The sequence below is a fragment of the Panthera onca genome, chromosome C1 (assembly GCF_046562875.1).
Source record: "Panthera onca isolate mPanOnc1 chromosome C1, mPanOnc1 haplotype 2, whole genome shotgun sequence".
Taxonomy (NCBI): Eukaryota; Metazoa; Chordata; class Mammalia; order Carnivora; family Felidae; genus Panthera; species Panthera onca.
In genome coordinates this window covers 116842625-116866777 of record NC_138346.1, presented here as the reverse complement: position 1 = coordinate 116866777, position 24153 = coordinate 116842625, and the positions used below count along the sequence as shown (strand labels likewise).

Sequence of the window (24153 nt, the reverse complement as noted above, 5' to 3'; positions counted from 1 at the left end):
AGGGAGAAGCTCACAGAGAACTCCTTATGAACTGACATTTCTCTTTTTAGTGCTACTGATAAAAGGCTCTTTGGATTACAGTTATTTGGGAAATTTAATAATTCGGAAGACTTGTACAATGGAAGTGACCTTTAGAAAAATAAGGGCAGAGAGAGTCATAAAATTGGCACAACAACAGAAACTTGAATAGAAACAGAAATCATGATAATGTTTATTTTCTTAGATCCAGACCAGTATTTCTATTTACCACACACAACGAATTTTTTCTTTTCCCTTTCAGCTAGGGTCAACGATAGTTCAAGGTTTGAGTCTCATTAAATTCAACTTTTAAAAGAATAGTCTGTAAAAAATAAAAGTTCTACTTAAGCCCTTAAAGATTCTGATTACTAAACTTTTGACATGAGAGAAAAAATAAATACTACAAATCAACAGAGGCTGGCATCATAATAAAACACATTCTTTCTCTAGGATCAACCCACAAACATTTAGTAACTGACAATCTTCTCTCCCCTTCTTGACTCCTAATTATTGGTCATTTTGCCATCAATTACAGAACATCTATTCAAGGAGAGAAATAGCAGAAGGAAAAAAAATTTTAATTACTGAGTATCTATAATTAGTTATCCACAGGAAATTTACTCATTTTGTAAACTTCTGATAAATTAACTTCCTTCAGCACACAACTACTAAGTTTTTAAAAGCCCCAAACAATTAAAAAAGAAATTTATCTTTTACAAAATTATATAACTCCATTCAAAGGAAGATACTTTTTATTACTATCATTATGTTTAAAGTTCTCTACCTGTCCCAGCCATACCTAGACCTCATTTGAATTCCTGTAGGCCCAGTATGTGCAACATTCACTGGCACTTGCTGTTATCAAATACTGCCCTGTAACATTACTTCCTGATACATCTTATCTCTCAATTTGACTATCAGTCAGTCATTCAATCAAAAGTTACCAAGCTGGGTCTGCCATGTACCAGGCACCGCCCTAGGGCTTCTGGAGATACAAGTGAAGCTACAGCCCTACCTTCAGGGCACTCCAGGCTGCTGGAAGAAACCTAAACATGTTATTTGTGCCCAGTGGGGTAGGAAGAGGTATAAGAACAACTGGTTTACCTGGATGGGTTAGGGAAGTTTCTCAAATTGGTATGTGTAAGAGATCATCAGGATGGAAAACAACATACATTCTAGATAGAATTAAGATCATTGAGGTTGGCACCTTTCTTTTATGCTTTAAAAAATTCTAGGGGCACCTGGGTGGCTCAATCAGTTAAGCTTCCAACTCTGGATGTCGGCTCGGGTCACAATCTTGCTCAGGTCATGATCTTGTGGTCATGGGATAGAGCCCCACAGCGAGCTCCCTGCAGAGCACAGCCTGCTTGGGATTCTCTCCCTCCCTCTTTCTCTGCCCCTCCCACATGCATGCTCATACACTCTCTCTCTCAAAATGATAAACTTTGAAAACAAACATTCTAACCAGGCCTAAAAAATTTCTTGGCTCATACTAGATGACCAACAAATATTTGTAGTTCTAAATTATTCATGCTAGTCCATGTGTATGGATGACTGAGAACTAATCTATATCTAAACAGGCTTGTGAATTATTTACTGGTTCCAAATGTCATCATTCACCCCACAGACACACATAATCAAGGTCTATATGAACAAACATATTATGGCTGAATATAGCTTGCTGTGATTTGTTTTTAAAGCACTTTCACAAATATGGCCTCATTTAATACAAATTTTAAAAATTAAATACTCTTTGAGATTTTTAATCCCCTCTTCTCTGATGGAAAATACATACACACAGAGAAGCTTACAAAGCTTAAATGATACCCAGATAGCAAGGAGCTTGGACCTAGGTATTCTGAGTTTGAATACAGGGTTCATATCAGTTCTCTGGGGGATTATGGTAAAATCATATCAGTCTAGCCATGTAAACTCCACAGACTAAAGAATTCTTTAATATTCTGCTATTAAAAATACTATCCGAGACACCTGGGTGGCTCAGCTGGTTAATCATCCCCTTTTGGCTCAGGTCATGAACTCATGGTTGGTGGGACTGGAGTCCCGTGTCCCTATGCTGACAGCTCAGAGCCTAGAGCCTGGAGCCTGCTTCAGATTGTGTGTCTCCCTCTCTCTCTCTGCCCCTCCCCTGCTTGTGCTCTCTTTCTCTTTCAAAAATAAATAAGCATTAAAAAAATTTTTTTTAAAATACTACCCATGTTCATCCACACTACCGGCCACCACCATCCTCCCCACTTCCCCACGAACTCAACCAATACACACATATTTCTATTTCTGGGTTGAAATTAAGAAGCAGAAACTCCAGGGGCACCTGGGTGGCTCAGTCGGTGAAGCACCCGACTTCGGCTCAGGTCATGATCTCACAGTTTGAATTCAAGGCCTGTGCATCGGGCTCTGAGCTGACCGCTTTGGAGCCTGCTTTGGATTCCATGTCTCCCTCTCTCTCTGTCCCTCCCCGACCTATGCTCTCTTTCTTTCTCTCTCAAAAGTAAATAAATAAACATTAAGAAGCAGAAACTCCAACCCAAGATATCCTGAGCATTATTTGGGTCTCTTTCATTTGTGTATGTTGTGCCTTTTGTAGTAATAATTTTTTTTTAATTTTTTTAAATGTTTTATTTTTGAGAGAGAGACAGAGACAGAGCTCAAGCGGAAGAGGGACAGAGAGAGAGAATCTGTCTCTGGACACAGAATCCAAAGCAGCTACAGGCTCGCAGCTGTCAGCACAGAGCCCGACACGTGGCTCGATCTCACGATCCAAGAGATCATGACCTGAGCCAAAGTCGGATGCTTAACTGACTGAGCCACCCAGGCGCCCCATAATTTTTCTTTTAAAAGCAACCAAGCCTCTTATATTTAAGCACATAAAATTAGTTATGAGCATATAATACAATCTGACAATTCTAGTCTGTTTAGGAATGTAGACTATACACTTCTATTTTTACATAATTAACCCTTCACATTTGGGGTTTATGTGGAATAAGCCTGGTGGTGAGGTGCAGAAAGTCAGTTTGCTTTCCTTGTTTGGCACTTTGGAATTATGACTTTAAAACCAGGACATCAGAGATCACTTCATTCCAAACCCTCAAATTACAGATGAAGGCATAAGAACCAGGTGAGTGAGATTAAGTGACTTGCCCAAAGTCACAGAGCTAACTAATGCTGTGTATGGACTATAAATCCGTTGACTCCTATACTAGTAATCTTTACCTGACTTTACATATACCAATGACTTTCGATTTTCCATGTGATCCCTTTGTGGATTTATCTATGAAAACTTCCTTTCTTCCTGCCACCCAGCTAAATCTCTCACTTCTACAGATGTGTACCAAAGAAAAAGATATATAATTAGGAAATTTCATCACTTAAGCAAGCCATATTAATGGCAATCATCTACATTAGACAATCAGGAAGGCATGCTAAAATCAAATCATCGTTTTTGTTTTGTTCATCACCACTAGAGATATAAACTGGATTTGAAAATATTCTTCTATCACTATATCCCTGAGGCCTGAAATTCTGTAGGAACAAGGTAGGATAAAATTAAGTGTTGACAAAGAGATAGATTTTCTTTTTCTTTTCTATGGACAGTTTGAAGCTATAACATAGTACTCTTATGCTGTTATGAAATCACAGCAATAACCAATTTTGAACAGAATAAAACATAAAATAAAAACCAAGAGAGAAATAAAGCATCAACTTTTAACACAATACTTCTCCTTGTCCGAAAAAGTAAAATGCCTGCAAGCATCCGAGCAATCACTTTCCTCACATTCACTTTGATTCATGTTGACCTGTAGGAAAGCTACATTTCTTCCTCCTCTTTGGAAGGGCCACCATCAGCACAACAGCACCAGGTCAGTGCAATTCTCCCATAATGAAAACCTTAACCTCCTGACTCAATCACTCAGTAAGCACTTAGCAAGGACCCACTCTGTGCCAGGCAGTCAGCTAAGTGAAGGGGATGCATAAACCAATAAGCCAACAGCCTAGACATTCATCTGATGGGCTGGTTCCAGAGAAAACCCCAAGATAGGTATCAGCTAACTTCCTTTATTCAAAGATTTACTGAGTTCTAGGCACCAGAAACAGAAAAAGATGTAAACTTGTAAAGTAAGCGTCTTTCAAATTTACTAAACAACTTGCTCTTCTGAATTAAAATCACACGTTCTTCTCCAAGAAAGACAATCATCAGAAGTTGACTGTAAAGGCTTTTGATGGTAACAACTAGCCAGATAATTTGGTCAAAGGTACTGTTTCCTTAATCTTACCACTTTGGGAGGCCATACTGTCCTGGGCAGAGACATTTTATCAGTATAGGATCCATAACGGAATGTGGTTGATCTTACCAACAGACTAGGATGAATTGTTTCCTATGTAGATAGATACTTCAGTAGAATGTACGAGAAGCCTCTGAAGTCAAACATATGACAAATCCTATTTACCTTTCTTGCCACAATAGAGTATGTCTAAGTAGTATAGGCAACCCTTCATGATGACATAGCCCCATGCTAAGTTTTCAGGGTAACAGGTCTCTGCTTTTCCTTCTCTCTTCCACAAAAAGTACAAATAGTATGAATCAGTACATAAGTCATTCAGCAAATATCCCATGGTCCTGAGTTTTTCTCCTCGAAATTAATCCAGGAAATCAACCCTTGTTAAAATGAGTCCTATCCCATTAATATTTTTAGCATTATTATTGGTAGTGGTGGTGGTGATAGCAACTGCTAGCTTTGCAGTTCACAAAATACTTTCAAATGTATTACTTCATTCACTGAAAAAAATAAGGAGAATAAAAGGAAACATCATAGGCAACTATCTCAAACAGGAAAAATCGAACCCAGTTTAACTGGAATTGAAAAGCAAGCATTTTCAACTCTATCACAGGATCAAGAAGCTATTTCTATCAAGAAAGCATAGGATTGACTCTAGCAAAGCAAAATCACAAATTTCCCCTTAAATTATGCCCTTAAATGCTAGGCCTAATTGATTCAATTTGTACATGCTAAGACCGCAGTTTCAGCAAGAATCTGATATAAATCTCCAATACCCCAATCCCTTTCCCAATGTTTTACTCACAGTTAAAGGATCAATAAATATTTTTCTAAAGAAGGAATACTTACTGATGAGAAAGCTGCTGCAGAAAGACAAACTGACAACTCTCACCATTCAAGTACCTTTAAAGATTTAACAAATATTTACTGTGCACCAATCAAGGACCAAGCACTAGGTTAGTCACATCCACATAAATCATCTCACTGACCTTATGTGTCCTGCACAGATATTCCTAAATCCCAACTCTTAATTGACTTGGGTCCCCAAAACCACTTCTAACACTAGCCCCCTTCACCCTATCTAATTAATCCCTAGAACTCAACTGGAACACCGCTTCTCACTCTCACAGACCTAATCATTTTTTAATGCTTCCGACCTACTAGGTAATGCTTACCACAAAACCTGTGTGCCTGTTTTTAAGCTCCTAACTCCAGAACAAATACCATCTAGCCTAGATATGGCATCTGGTGATAATGGTCATGATCTAAAATAAGTATTCTCTTGGATCACACTAGCTAAAGAATAAACCTAGAATGCTAACAAAACTAAATTTCAGCTGGGCAGAAGACACTGGATTTTAATAGTCTTCCCAACCTCGAGACTACTTTCTAGTCCTCCAAATATAGAAAGCTTTCTCTATTTGAATGAACTGCCAAAGTTTGACCCAAGAGTCCCTACTCACATACTCAACAGAGAGAACTGGGGGAAAAAGAAAAAAAAATATTCCAACTGGTATGACCACATTACAACATTAACAACATATTACTCACCATCATGTTACAAGAAAGCACTTGCAAGTGGGCAAGGAACATTCAGGAAGCCAAAGAAACAAACAAAACTCTCCCAGTCCTCAAAACACAAACACATCCAAATTCCAAAGCAGGTGGCACTGTCCAGTTTATACCCAGGTATGAGTGGGTGGAGAGGGAGTAGGAAGGGGGGAGGGGAAGAGAGGAAAAGCATCATTGGGCAGGTGTGCTTGTTGGCACTAAGATTTTTCTTGGATTCGTGGAGAATCTTTTTAAACAAAGAAATACTAGAAGCCCCACCTATCTTTATAACTTAAGTAATCACAGAGAACATGCAATATATGTAAATGGTAGCATGTTATAGTGGTTACATACATTCCCTTTGGAATCCACCAGATCTATACATAAAGCTTAGCTCTGTCACTTTTGTGCTATGTCACCTTGGGCAAGTTATTTAACTTCTCTGTGCCTTAGCAGGGACCTCATCTGATAGTCACTGTGCTATCCTCAGCACCTTAAACAGTACCTGAATATCTTGGCTGAATTAATAAATATTTTATTAACACCATAATAAATATATAAACAAAATAAGTATTTTAGATGAATTTATCTGTAAATAGGCATAAAATATCTATCTTACGGAACTGTTATGAGTATTAAGTGAGGTGATATATAAAGTACTTAGCATAACTCACAGTAGGGTCTCACTATTAAATAGTAAAATTTTCTTCCTTTCACTTCCCTGCCAGGTCAGAAGTTATAACAGATGAGCCATGGCAAAGACTAAAATAGGTAAGAATCGGGGTGCCTGGGTGGCTCAGTTGGTTGAGCGTCCGACTCAATTTCAGCTCAGGTCATGATCTTTCAGTTTGTGAGTTAGGGTCGCATCCGGCTTCACACTGGCCATGCAGAGCCTACTTGGGATTCTCTCTCTCTCCCCCTCTTGCTGCCCCTCCACCCCCCAAATAAATAAATATGTGGGGTAAGAACTGTAGAAGCCAAGCACTGGAAAATGTTTATTACTAGGGCCCTAGTCATAAGATCCAGGAATATTTCATCTTGGCAGATGAAATTAAATAATAGACCCTTGTGGGGCGCCTGGGTGGCTCAGTCGTTTAAGCGTCTGCCTTCAGTTCAGGTCATGATCTCATGGTTCGTGAGTTCGAGCCCCACATCGGGCTCTCTGCTGTGTGCATAGAGCCTGCTTCAGATCTTTTGTTACCATTTCTCTCTGCCTCTACCCCGCTTGTACACTCACTCCCCTCCCTCCCCCTCTCTCTTTCTCTCCCAAAAATAAGTAAATAAAAACTTAAAAAAAATAATAGTAATAAACAAATTAATAATAGACCCTTGTAGTAGGTACATAATAAATGTTAGCTGATCCAGAAAATGCTAGTGTGAGTCTTCAGGTATCGGTTACCAGGCAGATAAAAGCCTGGCAGAATAGGAAAAGGGAAGGGAAAGGAAAGGAAAGGAAGCAAGACTGAGTCACATCTTAAATATACCAGACTATGTATTTAAAAACCAAATATAAAGGATTTTTTAGAAGGCTATTCAGTTCTCTAAAACTTCCTATTAGCGAAAACACTCTATTGATTCACAGTATTTTCTGACCTTTTTAGGTAATAAGACCTGTGTAAGTAAATTGTTCTTAATTGCTGACAGGGGTAAATAAGCTTAAAAGATTTGGGTCCAAAACTCTCCTCCTCCCTTTACTCCAAAAAGACTGATGGGGCCTTTGAGGCTACCTCATCTACAGCCTATAACCAGAGCATCCTATCTACACGCAAAGGAAAAGACATTTCATCTTCAAAATGGGAAGTCAGAGAGTACAACACAATTAAATCCAAAATCGGAAGGAATCTTTTTCCTTGACTACGAAGAACTGAATGTCAGAAGATGGCTCTAAGGAATGCGGGTCACTGTTGCATTATGAGCCCAACAGTGTACACATTTAGTGTCTGAAGAGAAGGAAAACCTATGCAGAACTGAAAAGGCTTGTGGTTAAACCTCATCATAATGTGGTCTTTGACTTCCCATTTCACTTCCCAGGCATCTCCTCATTTTTAACCACTTGACCCACCTCTTCTTAAGCAATAGGATATAGTAGAAAGAGCACTGAACAACAGTCAAAAGAATGGGCTCTGAGCCAAGTTCTACTAACTTAGGAAGTCTGCAAACTTAAACCGGTCACTTAAACTACATATTTAGTACTGAGAATACTGGTCCAGACTCAGTCCTCTCCAAAGGCTTCCACCAAGGTATCCCTTTGCAGAGTAGATGTATCAGAAACCAACCAAACCCAGCTCCTTTACTGCTATAACCCAGACTAAGAACATATGCACTATCATCTCCTCTTACTATAAAAGCAGTTACCAAAGTCTATTTTTTTTCTTCAAAATCACTTGAATCTCTTCCCCTTCTCCATTACCATCACCCCTGTAGAGACTCCTTTTCCCCAGGACTATTATAACAGTCTCTACCTGGCCTCTCTTCTTCCATTTTACACTGCATAACTGAAATCCATTTTCCTAAAATATTCATTTACATGTACAATTCTGTGCTTGGGGATTTTTCACTGTAAGTACAAACCAAATTTCCCTGCCTGAGATTTAAGGCCCTCTCCAATTTACCTAACTCTCCAACTTTATCTCGTTCATCTACTTGCTCTGTCCTCAAGACAAGGTGGGCTCAGTTCACTGTTCCATGCCTTAAATGCCTTCTAAATACGCACTGCTCTAATGCCTTCCCCCTAGATTACCGTTTTCTCTCTTCTCTAAGGTCTAGGTTACCCTAAGTGTAAAATTTCCCCTTATCTACTCACTCTAAACTTCTATATAATTCCAGGGAGTACCTGGCCAGCTCTGTCGGTAGACCATGTGACTCTTGATCTGGGGGTTGTGAGTTCAAGCCCCAGGTTGGGCAAAGAGCTTACTTTAAAAAAACAAAACAAAACAAAACAAAAAACTTGTATATTATTCTGTATAACAGTACTCCTCACTTGACACTTAGCACCCATGACTTTGTGTTACTATTTCTCTTTCTATGCAAATATTCAGTCTTCACAACAATTATTTTTCTTGATTGACTTGAACTCTTTCTATACCGAGGCCTAACTTCTCATTGGGCAAATACTCAATAAAATGTTTGTTGTTAATGGTAACTACTACCTTGGACAAGTCAAAGTTTCTGGACCTTATTTCCCTACCTAGAAAATGATGACAATATGTAAATTTCCTTTAGGTTCTAAAATGCTGTATGATGGTATACATACTACTTTGCAGTTGTTATTTGTTTTTCACATTTTTTCTATATACGTATTTATGTATATATAACTATTTCCCATTTAACACAGAACATGAATTCCCGAGGGGCTGATTCTCCTACTATCTGTTTATTTACTGGGGTAACACGTCCTTGGCATCTCCTTAGAGCTTTCTGTCCAAATTCCAGTACACAGCAGGTATTCAGTAGAAAGGAATTCAGTCTCAACCTGGCAGCTAACATCAAGAGAAATTTGTGTAGACAATTTTTTTCATCTTAATTTCCATAATGAACTGGCATATTACAAAAAACTTCAAAGATGATGTGAGAGAGAAGGAATTTAATGTTAAAATGAGAGGTCACCTTGTGCCAAACAGCTAGGAATTTATTTTAGGCAACCAAAGAAACTAGGATGCAGCAAATATTAAGTCTAACTTTCAAATTCTATTTTCAGGATTCTGAGGAGTATGGGAAGTCTGTATCCCCAGTCACTAAACATGACCAAGTATTCTTCATGTCAGATAATTGTGTCCTTAGTAATGTCCAGAAAACTTCAGAAAATGAATGAGTACTCTAACACTCAGCCAGGTGAGCTCTTAATTCAAAGAAGATGTAAGCAAATACAAAGGAATTCATAAGAGCAGGTAAGTTTTAAAAATAAATGAGAACTCGCTGTCCAAAATATTTTTGTTAGCAGCACGATAGAATGAAAGACCATTGTCTTCCTCAATTCTTCACACAAGACTATCTTCACGTAAAGACCAAGACTTACTCATACTAAAGGCTCAGAGGGATTTTCTTTTCCTTCAATGTCATTTATTAATGATTCAAAGGACAATAGTAGACCAACTCATTTAAAATGACCCTGACTTCTCAAAGAACCATTTTTGAACACAAAACCAATACTTTCAAAGCTGAATTCTATATATGATGTTTTCCAAGTAGGTATGTGGCCTGGAGGCAATTGGGATATAGTCAAGGTACAAGGTTTATAAAGACTTGTAACAGGGTTTTGAAGGATAAGAGGAAACAGACCCTCTTTAACCTATCCTTATTTTTCCATTCCTGTTCCTCAATCCTATTCCATACTGCTAACTCCCCCTATCTTTGTGTCTTTGCTCTCCATCCCACTTCCTGAGCTCCGCCCCGCCACTCCCTCCCCCCCACCCCCCCACCCCTGCCCCCCTTAACCTAAGAACTGTTTGGAGTTTACAAAGTAAGAGTCTGGTGCTAGGAGCCAGGGCTCATACCCTCTTCCCTGCTAAGTCTCCAAATACAATCAAGGGCCACAGGTAATTTTCTCTTCCATGGTTTTCCCCGCCACCAGCTCTCCCTTATCAAGACTAGAGAGAAGACATGGGGGTGGCAGGAAGGGCGGGGAGGGGAGGGGGTGTCAGTTATTCAAAGAAACTATGCTCATTAAAGCCAACTCAATCAATTCTGCCTAACTATTGAGAGCAAAAGTTTTTTTATCTCGGACTTACTTTTCACAGTGTACTCTGGCCTACAACCCTCACACATTTACCCACAACATTCCCAAGTATACTAAATGTGTGCTGAAAAACATTTTATTAAAAAGTTGAGCTTAAGGGACGCCTGGGTGGCTCAGTCAGTTAAGCATCAGGTCATGATGCTCTGCTCAGGTCATGAGCTCGAGGTTCGTGGTATCAAGCCCTGTCAGGCTCAGTGCAGAGCCTGCCTGGGATTCTTTCTCTCTCTCTGTCCCTCTCCCCCAACTCTCAAAATAAATAAATAAACTTAAAAAAATAAATGTTAAAAAATTTGAGCTTAACATAACTACAAAAGACAAACTGGATTTGGGATTATCCACTTCAAAAAGGTCCACAATGTTCTGCAGACCAGGAGAAAATCAAGACTGGATACATAAGGTCTGACCATACACAACTGCCAATATTTGACTGCTTTTATCTAAAAACTGCAATTTCATACAGTTCCACTTAATATTTAATTTCTACTCGGCGGGGGAAAGAAGAACTTCTATGAGGCCAAAACGATGTTATATTGGGAATATACCTTCTAGAATTAAAAGCTTCAAAATATTCTGCTGAGATTCAATCTGGTTTCAATAAAAAAAGGGAAGTGTTAAAAGCATATATACGAATGGGTATATCAGCCTTTCTTCTTTAGATGCCAAAGAATTCCTGGTTCTCAGCAGTGTTTATTAAGTGAACAGAGAGGCTGCTTTTTCTCAACAGCCAGTGTCCCATCTCCAGTGAGGGTGTCAAGACCTTGATGACAACAGCAGAATTTGATAGCTAGTGAAATGAGGCTGGCCACAGGAGCACAGTGCCTCACAGATGCCATCAGGATCAATTCCCAGGAGTTTCCTCATTGGATGATATGACCGATCAATTCCCATTTCATTTCTCAGGGAATGTTTGCTCTCATCTCCTGCAGGAAGTTAGTCTTGACTACTCTCACCCAATTATGTGCATTTTATGTAATTTTCAGTGCTGAATCTTTCTTTTATAAGCTGATTTTTCATGGAGGCCCACTCTCACGCTCCTAATTAACAATTCACCTACGCAAAGGATTGTCTTTATTTTTTTATTCATTAACCATTTAGTCACTAACAGTTACTAAATGCCTACCATGTATGAGTTACTGTGGCAAGCCCCAGGAAAAATACAAAGATAAAAGACACTTCTCTGCTGTCAAGGAGCTCACAGTGTAGTAGAAGTGGCATGCCAAGGGCACAAATAAGCAAAAATACAAAAATATACAACTACTACCAGACAAGTATGGATAAAATGACAGGAGAATTCAGAAGTGGGGACTCTCCTGTTGGAGAAAAAAAAACAGGAAAGTTTTCATGGAAGACATGCTTTAAACTGGGACTTTAATGGGTAGGATATTTTTTCACAGGACAAGTGAAAAAGGCAATGGAGGAAAGAGGCTTAAAGATTAGGTGAGTAAATGGATTAGATCTACGTGTAGACGGATGAAAAACAATGTTGAGAGAAAAAGTTGCAAAGGGATACATACAGTTCAACTCTATGCAAGATTTCAAAACAAAACTATATGTTGTTTATGTATATATAATACATTAAAAATATAAAGTATAGGGGCGCCTGGGTGGCTCAGTCCGTTGAGCGGCCGACTTCAGCTCAGGTCATGATCTCGCGGTCCCTGAGTTCGAGCCCCGCGTCGGGCTCTGTGCTGACAGCTCAGAGCCTGGAGCCTGTTTCAGATTCTGTGTCTCCCTCTCTCTGACCCTCCCCCATTCATGCTCTGTCTCTCTCTGTCTCAAAAATAAATAAACGTTAAAAAAAATTAAAAAATATATATATATAAAGTATAAAACATGAAATTGAATGATACATAGCAAATCAGGCCAGTAAGCATTTCCCAAGAAAGAAAAAAGGGGAAAGGATGCAGAGGAGGCCTTAGCTACATCTAACATTATATCTTAAAAAGAGTAAGAGATCCAAGACAAATATGACAAAATGTTAATATCCATTAAATTTCGGTTATGGGCTCAAAAATGTGTTAGTTTTTTTCCCCTGGACTTTTCTAAATATTCAAAATATCTCATTACTCAAAATTTTGAAATTAAGAAAGGGCCAGGTGACTGGAAGAATACTGGAGTCATTAACCCAAACGTAACAGTCAGGAGCAAGATGGTTTCCCTAAACTTTCAGGGAACACTCAATCAGTTCAGCTCTAAACTGAACGGGATGCTTAATATCCAGCAGCGTGCACAAAAGGCACTCAGACCAGGGCGGGGCAAAGGCTGACAGATAAGGACAAGAAGGAAGTTTTTATGGCCATCCTAAATCAGACATCTGAGGGAAGTGACAACCACACTCCCACACAACATAAATGCCGGTGTTACCAAGTCATCTCCCCAAAACAAAGCCAAGGAAACTTCCAGTTACATAGGAATTCAGATGAAGACTCACTGTGAGTAGTTACTCTGTGCCTTCTCTCCCTCCCCCTCCCCCAAACACTCACAAACAAAAACAGAATGTACCCTTGCCCACTTGAGAAAGAATTAAGAATTGGCAGCTCTGCCAAAGTGGACAGTTTCCAAACCCAGACCCGTCTCCGGAGAAGATGGAGACAGAGCCCACAGAAAAGAGTAAAGAAATCACAACTCAGTTAAGTTTTGAGGAAGACTTATCAATGGAACGTATCCATCCTTCCACATCCCCTTGTGTCCCAAGTTCCCCCAAGGGAATCTAAGGACCTCCAAGATATCCTTCTATCCTGTTCTTCTCCAGCAAAATGACTACAATACAAAAAAACCCAAACTCTCACTTAGCACTTTAAACCCAAACAATTTCCTTTCACAAAAACCCAATGAAGGGGCACCTGGCTGGCTCAGGCAGTAGACCATGCAACTCTTGATCTGGGGGCTGTGACTTCAATCCCCACACTCGGCCTAGAGCCTACTTTAAAAAAAAAAAAAAAAAAAATATATATATATATATATATATATATATATACATATATATATATATATATATATATATATACCCAAAGAAATTAAAAACACAGGAAAGGAAGATTTAGAATACAAGTATAATGTCAAATCTTATGTTTTTTTAGTAAAGATAAATATAGTTTTTGGAGGTAACCAATTTATTAGAGCCCATTTCTTCTACCAAAGTTTCATTGGCACAATTTAAAATTAAGTTTAAAAGAAAACAACTTGAAGGGAACTTTAGCAGGAGAGAAAATTACATCTGCACACTCAATAAAACAAATACCTTGACATTCTTCTACATCTGAATCATTACAGATGAATAATCCTAACATCCAATTCATTCCACTCCAGGGCACCCAACTGCCCCAGGTCAAAAGTCCCTATTCTCCCAGGTACTCTCAGGGCAGACCTTCCTCAGTCAGACCTGGGAAAATACCACTGTTCACTTTGGACTGAGAAAAACAACAATGGACTTGAATGTCTTCTAGCACAATGCAGTGTGGCAGGACATAACAAACACTGGAATGGGACGTGAGGGAATTAGAGAGGTGAAATGACATTTATTAACCACCAACCACATTACGGCCACTGAAGACTGAATTCCAGAACAAACTATCACAAAACCACTTCTGTGATCCTGAGTAAATCTCAAGTATTCCCTTTGAAAATGAATGAGAAACAGTTCCTGTAGTTCTCAGATTCTAGGAGTCTACAAACAGGATCATTCAGTAACAAACATGTTACTGTTAAGCATAATGAAGGTATTTAAAAAGGCTTTTGCTTTGTTCCTCTCCAATGCACCCCCTACACCACTGACAAAATAATCTTTCTAGAACATGAAACTTTATCACCCGATGCTTAAAAACCCTGAAATGCTCATCATTTACTGCAGCACAAGCTAAAGCTGTCCCAAGTTACCTGAAGAAGTCTGGCTGTTTCGTTCCTTCAAGCTTTTGTTCATGCTGTTTGCTCGGCCTGGAGTGTACCTCCCCGTCTTCCATAGTGTACACCCTTAACTCATCTTTCAAGACTCAGCTCAAATGTCATCTCTGGGAAGCACTTTCCAACCTCTGCATGCCCAAGGCAGAACAGACCTTTAGGCCCTTAGAATCCCCCCTACATACTTCTATTGCAGCAACTACCACACTTCATTACATCTATATATTTATGCATCTGTCTCCTCCCCCTGGACCCATAAACTCCTTGTAGGTAGAGACCTTGTCTGACTCATCTGTTTCCTCGGTGCCTAAGACAGTGCTTACAAGGTAGGAGGCATTCAAAGGATGCTTGTTGGAGTCGGGGAAGGAAGAACAAGGAAGAAGTCCATTAAAATGGCCTAAAGCCTACAGAATAGTGTATTAGTGTATCGTTACCACTATCTCTGGCCTTTTGCTCTTTTCCTAAACTCTAGTCGTCAGAGAGCTTATTCATTCTCTTGGCTACAGCCACTACATCCATGCTGATGCACCACAAAACCACACTTGCAACTGTACTAACCTCGTCCTCCACCAGCTTCAGGCTCATCTCTAGGAACTAGAAGAGCTTTCACTTGGACGTTCCATTACCACTTTATATCCGATACCTCTGACGCTGAACTCATCAAATTCCCCCCAAAAATGAGGAAACCTTCCTACCTTCCTTATCTCAATGTCTCAGAACCCAGGCTAAAAAACTTGATGGATCACTCTCCATCTGCCACATCCAGTCCTCACGAATTTCAATTTTTCCTTCACAATCTCTTTTTCCCCCTTTTCTCTCCTGATCGCACCCTCTACAACTCTAACTCAGGTCTCATTACCTCACACACCCCGGGTGCCAATCTCCCTTCCCTCCCAGCCAATCTGGTTCCTACTATCGTATTAGTATCCTCCACAAAAATTCATAGTGCTTCACTATTTTCTATCCTTTAAAATCTCAACTGATAAGCCTGCCTTATAAGACCCCTATAAAACACAGCTCCAAACCAACCTAAGCACCTCATGTCACTACTGTTCACTGATACTCAGGACAGTCTCATCACTGCCCCAAGAACACCCAAACCTGGTCCAGGCTTTTGCTTGATCCCTCTCAGCTCCAAATGAAATGGTTTTGTTGTTGTTATTTGCTTCACCTTCACCCCTTGTAACTGACACAATTTTCTTTTTTTAAGATCTGGAATAAGTTACAATTTCTCTGTGATATTCATAACTACCTGAGCGCTCTTCCCCAAGTACAGTCTATGGTATGAGGTCTGTACTATGCAATCAATAATATAATTTCAGATTTTCTGGGGTGCCTGGGTGGCTCAGTCAGTTAAGTGTCCAACTTCGGCTCAGATCATGATCTCATGGTTCATGGGTTCGAGCCCCATGTTAGGCCCTATGCTGACAGCTCGGAGCCTGGAGCCTGCTTCATATTCTGTGTCACCCTCTCTCTCTGCCCCTCCCCTGCTTGCTCGCTCTCTCTCTCTCTGTCTCTCAGAAATAAATAAAAACACTAAAAAAATCTTTAAAAATAATAATTTCACATTTTCTTTGTTTCATCTGTCTGGCATAATAGAGGCTCAACAGGTATTCACTCCTCCTTATACCCCTTACTCCCAACTAGATTGCAAACTCTCCAAAGGCACAAAATCGTCATTTTTCCTAATCCTCTGCAGTAACCAGCATAAAACTAAACTCAAAGCAGGTCACTAAAAATAACAGCTTAATAATTTTCCCTATCCAAAACTATTTCTTAGAGGAAATAAAAAGATGACACATAATCCTAAAAAACACAACTGAAAATAATCCTGAACTAAACTGTATAAATTAAGATTCCTGACTTCCACCTCTGATTTCCACTCATAAATACTACAACTCCTGACTCAAGAAGTAAATAATAATCCTGTGCTCATGACATCATAAGCACATAGTTTGGTAATGACTATGAGAAGGTAGGGGGAAGGCAGGGGTGGGGGAAGGCAGTGGTGAAGGCAAGCAAGTCAACTGAAAGAACATGTTGCAAGAACAGCCGTGTGATTTTTTTGTTTATTACATGTGGACACTGCTCCCCATATCTTTTTTTTTTTTTAATTGGCCAGATTTTCAAACAAGTTTACTTCAGGAGGAAAAACCTGACAGATTATTAGCAGAGCTGATATCTGGAAAAGCTTCTACAAAGCCCAAGTCCTTCGAAAAAGCTACCTTCATTCATCTTCAACAAGGCAACACAACACGATAGGATTCCTCCAGATATACCGTGACCGAGGACTCATTCTGGCTACAACATAGGCATCATCTATAAATCACTCTCAGGCATAAGGTAGACAGCTTAGGTGGCCATACTGGACTTGCACAGATTTTGAAAAGAAATTCATCTTCATTAACATACTCAGTATAGTCCAGTCTTAACTATCCATTTTAAAGGATTTCTGAGGAAAATCTTTAAACCAAGGTGGACTCTTCTTTGCCATCAATATACCCGCCTCACCATCAGGTAACATAGGCTTAGGAATGCAAATTCATTATCAGCATTAGTATGATCCTCAACAACATTGAAATAAATCTGGTTTATGGGGTGCCTGGGTGACTTAGTCCAGTAAGCATCCAACTCTTGATTTCGGCTCAGGTCATGATCTCATGGTTCCTGGGATCAAGCCCCACATTGGGCTCCATGCTAACAGCACAGAGCCTGCTTAGGATTCTCTCTCTCCCTCTCTCTCTGCCCTTCTCCAATTCTCGCTCTCTCTCTCTCTCTCTCAAAATAAATAAACTTTAAAAATAAATAAAACAAATCTGGCTTAAAAAATAATGCATTTTCAAACCAAGAAATTTCCATATTAAGTTCTGAATTACATATACTGGTGTGCCCTACAATAGCAGAGATAACTGAAAGTTAAATGCACCTAAAACATAACACTGTCCTTACCATAAGCTCTTTAGGAGAATCCAGCCATAACCCACAAGCCAGTACAATAAGAGACAGGCACAAGCAGAGCTCAGCATGGTGAGTAAGGTGTATGGACACAAAAACTTCTACAAGGAATCCTGTCTCCTGGATGGTCCCTTTACACCAAGATGGTCCAGGAGAGAAACTGAAGTTACAATGTACCGGTGGCCGCCTGACTCCTTGTCCCTGAGTTCCTGGACTAGAAGGCTCAATACTTCTCACTAAATCCATCCTTTGTTCAAGGACCTACAATGACTCTATTGACGCTTCCATCAACACCCAACAGAGTCTGGCCTCTGAGTCCCCTCCACCCTCTTGCCTGCTCTACCCATGACTTGACCACCCACATTCTCTCCAGCCCCTCTCATTTATTCCCCCAACAAACACAGCTTAGTCATTCACATCATCACTGCACACTGTACCTTCTATACTTTCTTTTTTTTTTTTTTTTTTTTTTTTTTTTTTTTTTTTTTTCAACGTTTATTTTATTTTTTGGGACAGAGAGAGACAGAGCATGAACGGGGGAGGGACAGAGAGAGAGGGAGACACAGAATCGGAAACAGGCTCCAGGCTCTGAGCCATCAGCCCAGAGCCTGACGCGGGGCTCGAACTCACGGACCGCGAGATCGTGACCTGGCTGAAGTCGGACGCTTAACCGACTGCGCCACCCAGGCGCCCCTATACTTTCTGCCTGGAAGATCTTTTATTTTCTTTTACTCCTAACACATTATAGCTACTTCATTTACTTGAATGCTCACATATATCTCATAGATAAGGACGGACAACTGTCCAAGATCACAGTCAAGATTTGAACCAAGTTTGATCTAACTCTATTGGCCATTCCTCTTTATAACTCTAATCCATAGCCTCCAAGTCCATTTCACATTTTGCTGATTCAGGGAGTGCCTGGGTGGGTCAGTCGGTTAAGCGTCTGACGTTGGCTCAGGTCATGATCTCATGGTTCATGGGTTCAAGCCCCGCATCAGGCTCTGTGCTGACAGCTCAGAGCCTGGAGCTTGTTTTGGTTTCTGTGTCCTCTTCTCTCTCTCTGCCCCTCCCCTACTCTCTCTCTCTCTCTCTCAGAAATAAACATTAAAGAAAAAAATTTGTTTTAATTTTGCTGATTCAGAAATCTTTCCTAATTGATCTCACGGACTCTTACCTTGTTACTTCAAGTTTTCTAGCCTCTACATACTCCATTTGTAGCACATTAAACTTGCTTTCATTTACATGTTGTGTTCTAAATGTTAAAGCTTATAACAGTATGATGTCCCTTTTTATATACCCGTTGTGATGGGTATATAGAGTCCTGTCCCAAGGGCAAGGACACCCATCTTTATATCTTTTCTATATTCCCAAAGTCCACCACTGGAGTTTGGAGACAGCTTTCTCCACAAGAGTGCTCAATCATTATTCAGCAAGTATTTCTTACTTAAATTAAAAAAAGAAACAAAAAACTTTCTTCTATTATATTAAAAAATCTACTGAATTCAGGCATTCATAAAACTGCCCTGCACGTTTATTCCAGTTACACAGAATTTAATTCTCTGAATTTATTGGGGGCTGATGAGAAGATTTCACAGCTCCTAAGTTCCCACAGGGAAGACATTGCTGAAGGCACACCTCAAAAGCACTGTCTCAGGATTTTCCCTCGATGGGATTGGGGGTAAGAAGAGGAGGTGCTCCTTACAAGAAGCCTTACAAGAATCTGCCAGAATCCATAGCATGCTTAAGCCATGCTTGAGAAGCTCTAAAACTTTCACAAGTGGCACTTAGTATCCCCATAACAATCTGAAAATTTATTTTTAATACTGTTATTCCATCATAATTCACTCAGTTACATATATTGAATCAAAAACCCAAACGATGCCTTCTGCAAAATGGGAATAGTGGTAGACTACTAGGCTGCCCTTTGCTTATTCCTAGGTTTATTCAACTGCTTCAATCCGCAGCCCCATCCCATCCCACCAGCCACAGAATAATAAGTGTAGAAGTTGATATAAATAGATATAAACATACTTTCTGCCTGGAAGTTCTTTTCTCTTTGTATACTTCTAATAAAGAATAACTATTTCATTTGCCTGAATGCTCATACATACTTTATAAATAAGAATGTAGAAGTAAATTCTCCAAGGTCACATAGTAAAAACCATAATCAAGATTTGAGCCAAGTTCTATCTAACTCCACAGGTCAAGCTTCTTTAGGACTCTAATCCATAGTCTCCAATTCCATTTCCAATTTTGCTGATTCAGAAATCTTCCCTAATTTATCTCATTGACATAAATAGAATTTCCCAGACATCACTAATACTGGCATCAACCGACTCACAAATTAAAACAATGATTAATAGTCAAAGAGGGTGTGTGTGGTTTTTAAAAATGTGATGTTACCCTCCAAATTAAATCTTTTTTCAATAGGGGTCCCAAAAGACGGAGATTAAGGATCTAAAGCTTCAGGAATATTTCCAAGTTGTTGGTGACACAACCCTATCAAGTCCAACTAACAATTACCATTCATTACTGTTCAGCCTGCCTTATACAAGTCAACAGACAACCCTTTCTTTGGCAAAGGTTTACTTTTTTTTCCACAAGGGAGTCTTTGGCATTAAATGAAAGGGATAAGTCAAGTGAGGCAACAACAACAAAAAATTAGTAATGGTTTGGAAATTATCGTCTTTCCATCTTTCCTTCCTGCTTGAATGCTTAATGCCCAAAGTGGATATCTGTTCAATTCTAAATTATTCATGTTAATGGATAATTATCGGCAGAAAGGTGCTGATAATCCAGAATGGAATAAAATCGAAAAGTAATCTATTTCAGTTTCGGAAGATCTTTTCAGCATATTTACTTTCTCAATTATTCCTAGCATGAGCTAATATTTGTATTCATCTGTGATCACTAAGTACATAGTAACTGGCCACTTACTCAGGGAGGTACTCTGAGACATGCCGGGTAGCTAGTGGAAATTAGAACAAGACTGGTATTCAGACGCCAGATGAGCAACATCAATTTCATTTATTTTACAGTTCTGTTCAGCCTTCAAAATATCAATAGACTAGCAGAGCAGGTTGGATACTAAACTTTAAAAGAACTGTTCAGAAAAACAATGAGGACAAAGAGTATAATATATTCGTTTGTAAATTACGCACAGCAAACGTTTAATTACAAGTGTGAGTCTCCCAAGTCACCCAGCAGAAGTCCCTGCTGTCTTCCCACCCCACCAGGAATGCAATCTCATTCACTAGGAAGGAAATTTTCTAAATATTTAAAATGTAGGATTTGCTATCCTTTTTGGACTAGCCTTATCACTCCCTCTTCTTGTCCTTTCCCACCTTAGAAATAGATTCTGAAACACAAAAGGATCCAGCCTCCTCCAAGACCTCCTAAATAAATATACTAAGTATGACAAGCCAAAGACTGAAAAATGATCAGCATCTGATTTTTCTAAAAAGCATATTGTATACACAGTTACCAAACTATAACGAAAATAAAAGTCAAAGTCCTGCTAATTCTCGCCTTTGCATTTATGAAAAGGAAACCCCCCGAAGAGTGTGGGGAGACTCTCGTACACACAATTTCACCAGTTCACTTCTTTCAACTTAATTTCTGTATCTGTATTGTGCCCAGAGGAACCACCTAGGTTAGACAGACTACCTAGACAGAGAGGGAGGGAGGCAGGGAGGGAAAGAGACTCGGAAAGACTCGGAGACACTAAGAGCTCTGGTCCTTGTGAGCCGACAAGCTAAAAATATGCCGGCCCAGTAAACAAATCCCATTCCATCCCGACCGGAGCCACACCGTTAACCTAGTAATTATGAGAAGAGGAGTGAGATCACGCAGCCCACGGCTTACTCATCATCAGCTTCTAAAGTTTCCATCGGCTCAGAGCAACTTTTCTTTTTTCTAAAGTTCATAAGCCTGCCCTAGAATCAATCAATCAATCCTTCTCTCTCTCCCCCTCTCCCTCGCTCTCACACTCGCACACTTTTCGCTCCCTTCCTCCATTACTGGACGCACCTCAGTTGGCTCTCTACAGGGAAGAACAAGCTTGTTTTCTTTTCGTTGTACTTTTATACTGAGACTTTTACAATGAACTTTATCCTCCTCCGCGGGTAGGATAGGGGGTAGCCTGCACTCCAACCACCTTAAAACTCCACCATCCCTTCCCGAAAGTCTCGCTGACAAGGGAGGACCGTCCACACTGCCCAGCACAGCTTAGGAAGGGAGGCCGGGAACGGGGCCGGGGGGCTAGGAACGCGGGACGCAGGTGAAAGGGAGGAGTAACTGGGGAAAAGGTTGGGACCAAGCAAGGAACAGTCAGGGCGAGGAGAGGGTGACCGGAGGCGGTGGCTCCGGGTGAAATATCATCGGAAAGGAGAAGGAGGACAGTGGAGATCAGAGGGTCAGAGTTTGGGAGTCCTGAAGAGGCGGGAAGGGCGGGAGCAGACGGGGGAAGGTGACAGGGCAGGGGGCTCCGTTACCCTCGCGGCTCCCGGGGCAAGGCCCTAGGCCGGGGCGGAGCGCGGGGCCCGGCCGCCTCTCCTCATTCCTCGGCTGTGACCCCGGGGTCCGGCTGGCCCCTCCCCCGACGACGATGGAGGCGGAGGCGGCGGCGGAGACTGCGACCGCGGCTGTTGCTCCGCACAGGACCAGGAGCCGGAGCCAGACGGCACTGATCTGGACTGGCCTCCCCCAGTGGCTTTTTGCCTCCTCCACACCCCGTCGCCACTACGGCTCCGGCAGCTGGTTCGGGATCGGTGGCTTTCGGCCGTCCGGCCGGAAACTAGCGCCAGTTTCCGGCCGGAGCGTGTTGGTGGTGACACCCAAGCCGCCCCCAGGCCTCGCCCCGCCCCGCCCCGTAGCAGCCCCGCCTTTAGTGCCGCTCCCCTGGCTGTGGCCAGTTTGGCGCCTGCCCCGCGCGTGACCCCATGTTTTCCAGGACCGCGTTCCTAAGGCCTCGGGTCTGGAGAGTTCTTGAACCGGAGCTGCAGGAGTGCAGGGTGGGCTCTTGAGACTTTGAGGTAGAGTCAGTTGGCTCCAGCCCTTTGGGGAAAAAGCAGAAAGCAGCGAATAGTTCTGGAAAGGTGAGAGGGGTGATAATACTTTGGAACGAGAACAGTGAAGTTCTAGTTACTCGGCGCAGTCATTCTGGACTGACCAGAGGAAAGTTAACCATACTTCTTCCAGACCAGTCTCCACCCAGTTTTGCAAGTCTCCTTAAATCACTCGTGAAGTGAACATACCCTTCCCTGTGGACATGTCCGCCTCCGACTGTTAGCCCGATGGAAAGAAGTCGAGTATCGCTGTTCTTGATAATGCCCTTTAACAGCATTCCAGCATAATTCAATTTAACAAATACTTACTGAGTCCCTACTATGTGCAAGATACTGTGTTGATATTGGGGACACAAAAATGTATAAGAAGACATAATTCCAGGGGCGCCTGGGTAGCTCAGTCGATTAGGCATGGCATTCCGACTTGGGCTCTTGTAGTGATCTCACTGTTAGTTTGAACCCGCCGTGGGGCTCTGTGCTGACAGCTCAGAGCCTGGAGCCTGCTTCCAAACGTGTGTGTAGGGTGTGTGTGTCTGTCTGTCTGTCTGTCTGTCTCCCTCTCTGCCTTCCCTGCTTGTACTCTCTCTCTCAAAAATAAATATTAAAAAAAATTTTAAAGACATAATTCCAGGCACCAAGGATCTTTCTTACACTTTAGTAAAACGCATGCAACTATGTTTTATGAAACAGAACTCACATGTGTGCTATGTGAGTTACAATGGGCTATGGCTATAAGAGCATAAGCTTTGTTCTTCAAAATATAGAAGCAGACCTTCCATATTTGTTGAATGTATAACTAAATATTAGGAGAGCAGAGCCATTGAATATTGCAATACCTCTTTATGACAAACACAAAATGAGGCCAGCCCCAGCTGTAATCTGACCAAAGAAATCCTGAATTTTAATTCAGATTCCTAACATTGTGGCACCTGATCTGCATATTCAAAATGTTTATTGTCTAAATTGCCCCCATTAGGCCTATTTTAAAACACACACTGTATTATACTCGACTTTCCCCCTCAGTACTTCCTGAAGTCCTCAGTTTCTAAATGGGAGGGGTGGAGCATAGACCTGTTGTAATTATCCAGCTCAGGACTAGAAAATGGACATCTGAAACAGGAAACTGCCCAGACAGGCAGCTCTATCTCCTGAGGACACCCAGGATTTAGAGTTGATTCAGGGCGGGGCCTAAGGCCATACCAAGGCCAAGCAGGTCAGAGTGCCTTGCAGGAGGCACACCCAGGACCAACAGTACAAGTTGGCAAGCAGAGCCATTTGGCCTGGGCTTCAAGCATGCGGGGACTACGAATTTTGGCTACTGTTCAGTGGCAAATTTGAGGAGGAGGGTAGAATGAGACTTGGTCATCTAAGTTGATTCTAACTGAACTCCACTGATCACGGCCACCCTTTGCTGGCTAAATCTGAGGTAGGAGAACAGAGTCACAAAGGAGCAGCCTCAAAAAGCTAAAGCGGTTTTGTTTCACCAAAGTCCTCCCAGGGCGAGGTTATGCTCATCTGTTAACTATTTCTTCCCAGTCTTAATTCCACTACCACTACGTTATTAGAACCAGGTATGGAGTTCAAAGGCACTCTCCACCCTCATTACAAGGCAGGCCTTTACTTGGCAGTGACCACA

General features: G+C 41.1%; 1 protein-coding gene across 1 annotated transcript in view; it reads right to left on the bottom strand.

Annotated features, from left to right (window-relative positions):
• Nucleotides 1–22182, bottom strand: part of OTUD7B (OTU deubiquitinase 7B) — a 54598-nt gene extending 32416 nt beyond the window's left edge. Inside the window, exon 1 of the mRNA XM_060622385.3 lies at nucleotides 21945–22182. The gene's annotated coding sequence lies outside the window, so the exon portion shown is untranslated. The remainder of the gene's footprint in view (nucleotides 1–21944) is intronic.
• Between the last annotated feature and the right edge of the window lie 1971 nt (nucleotides 22183–24153).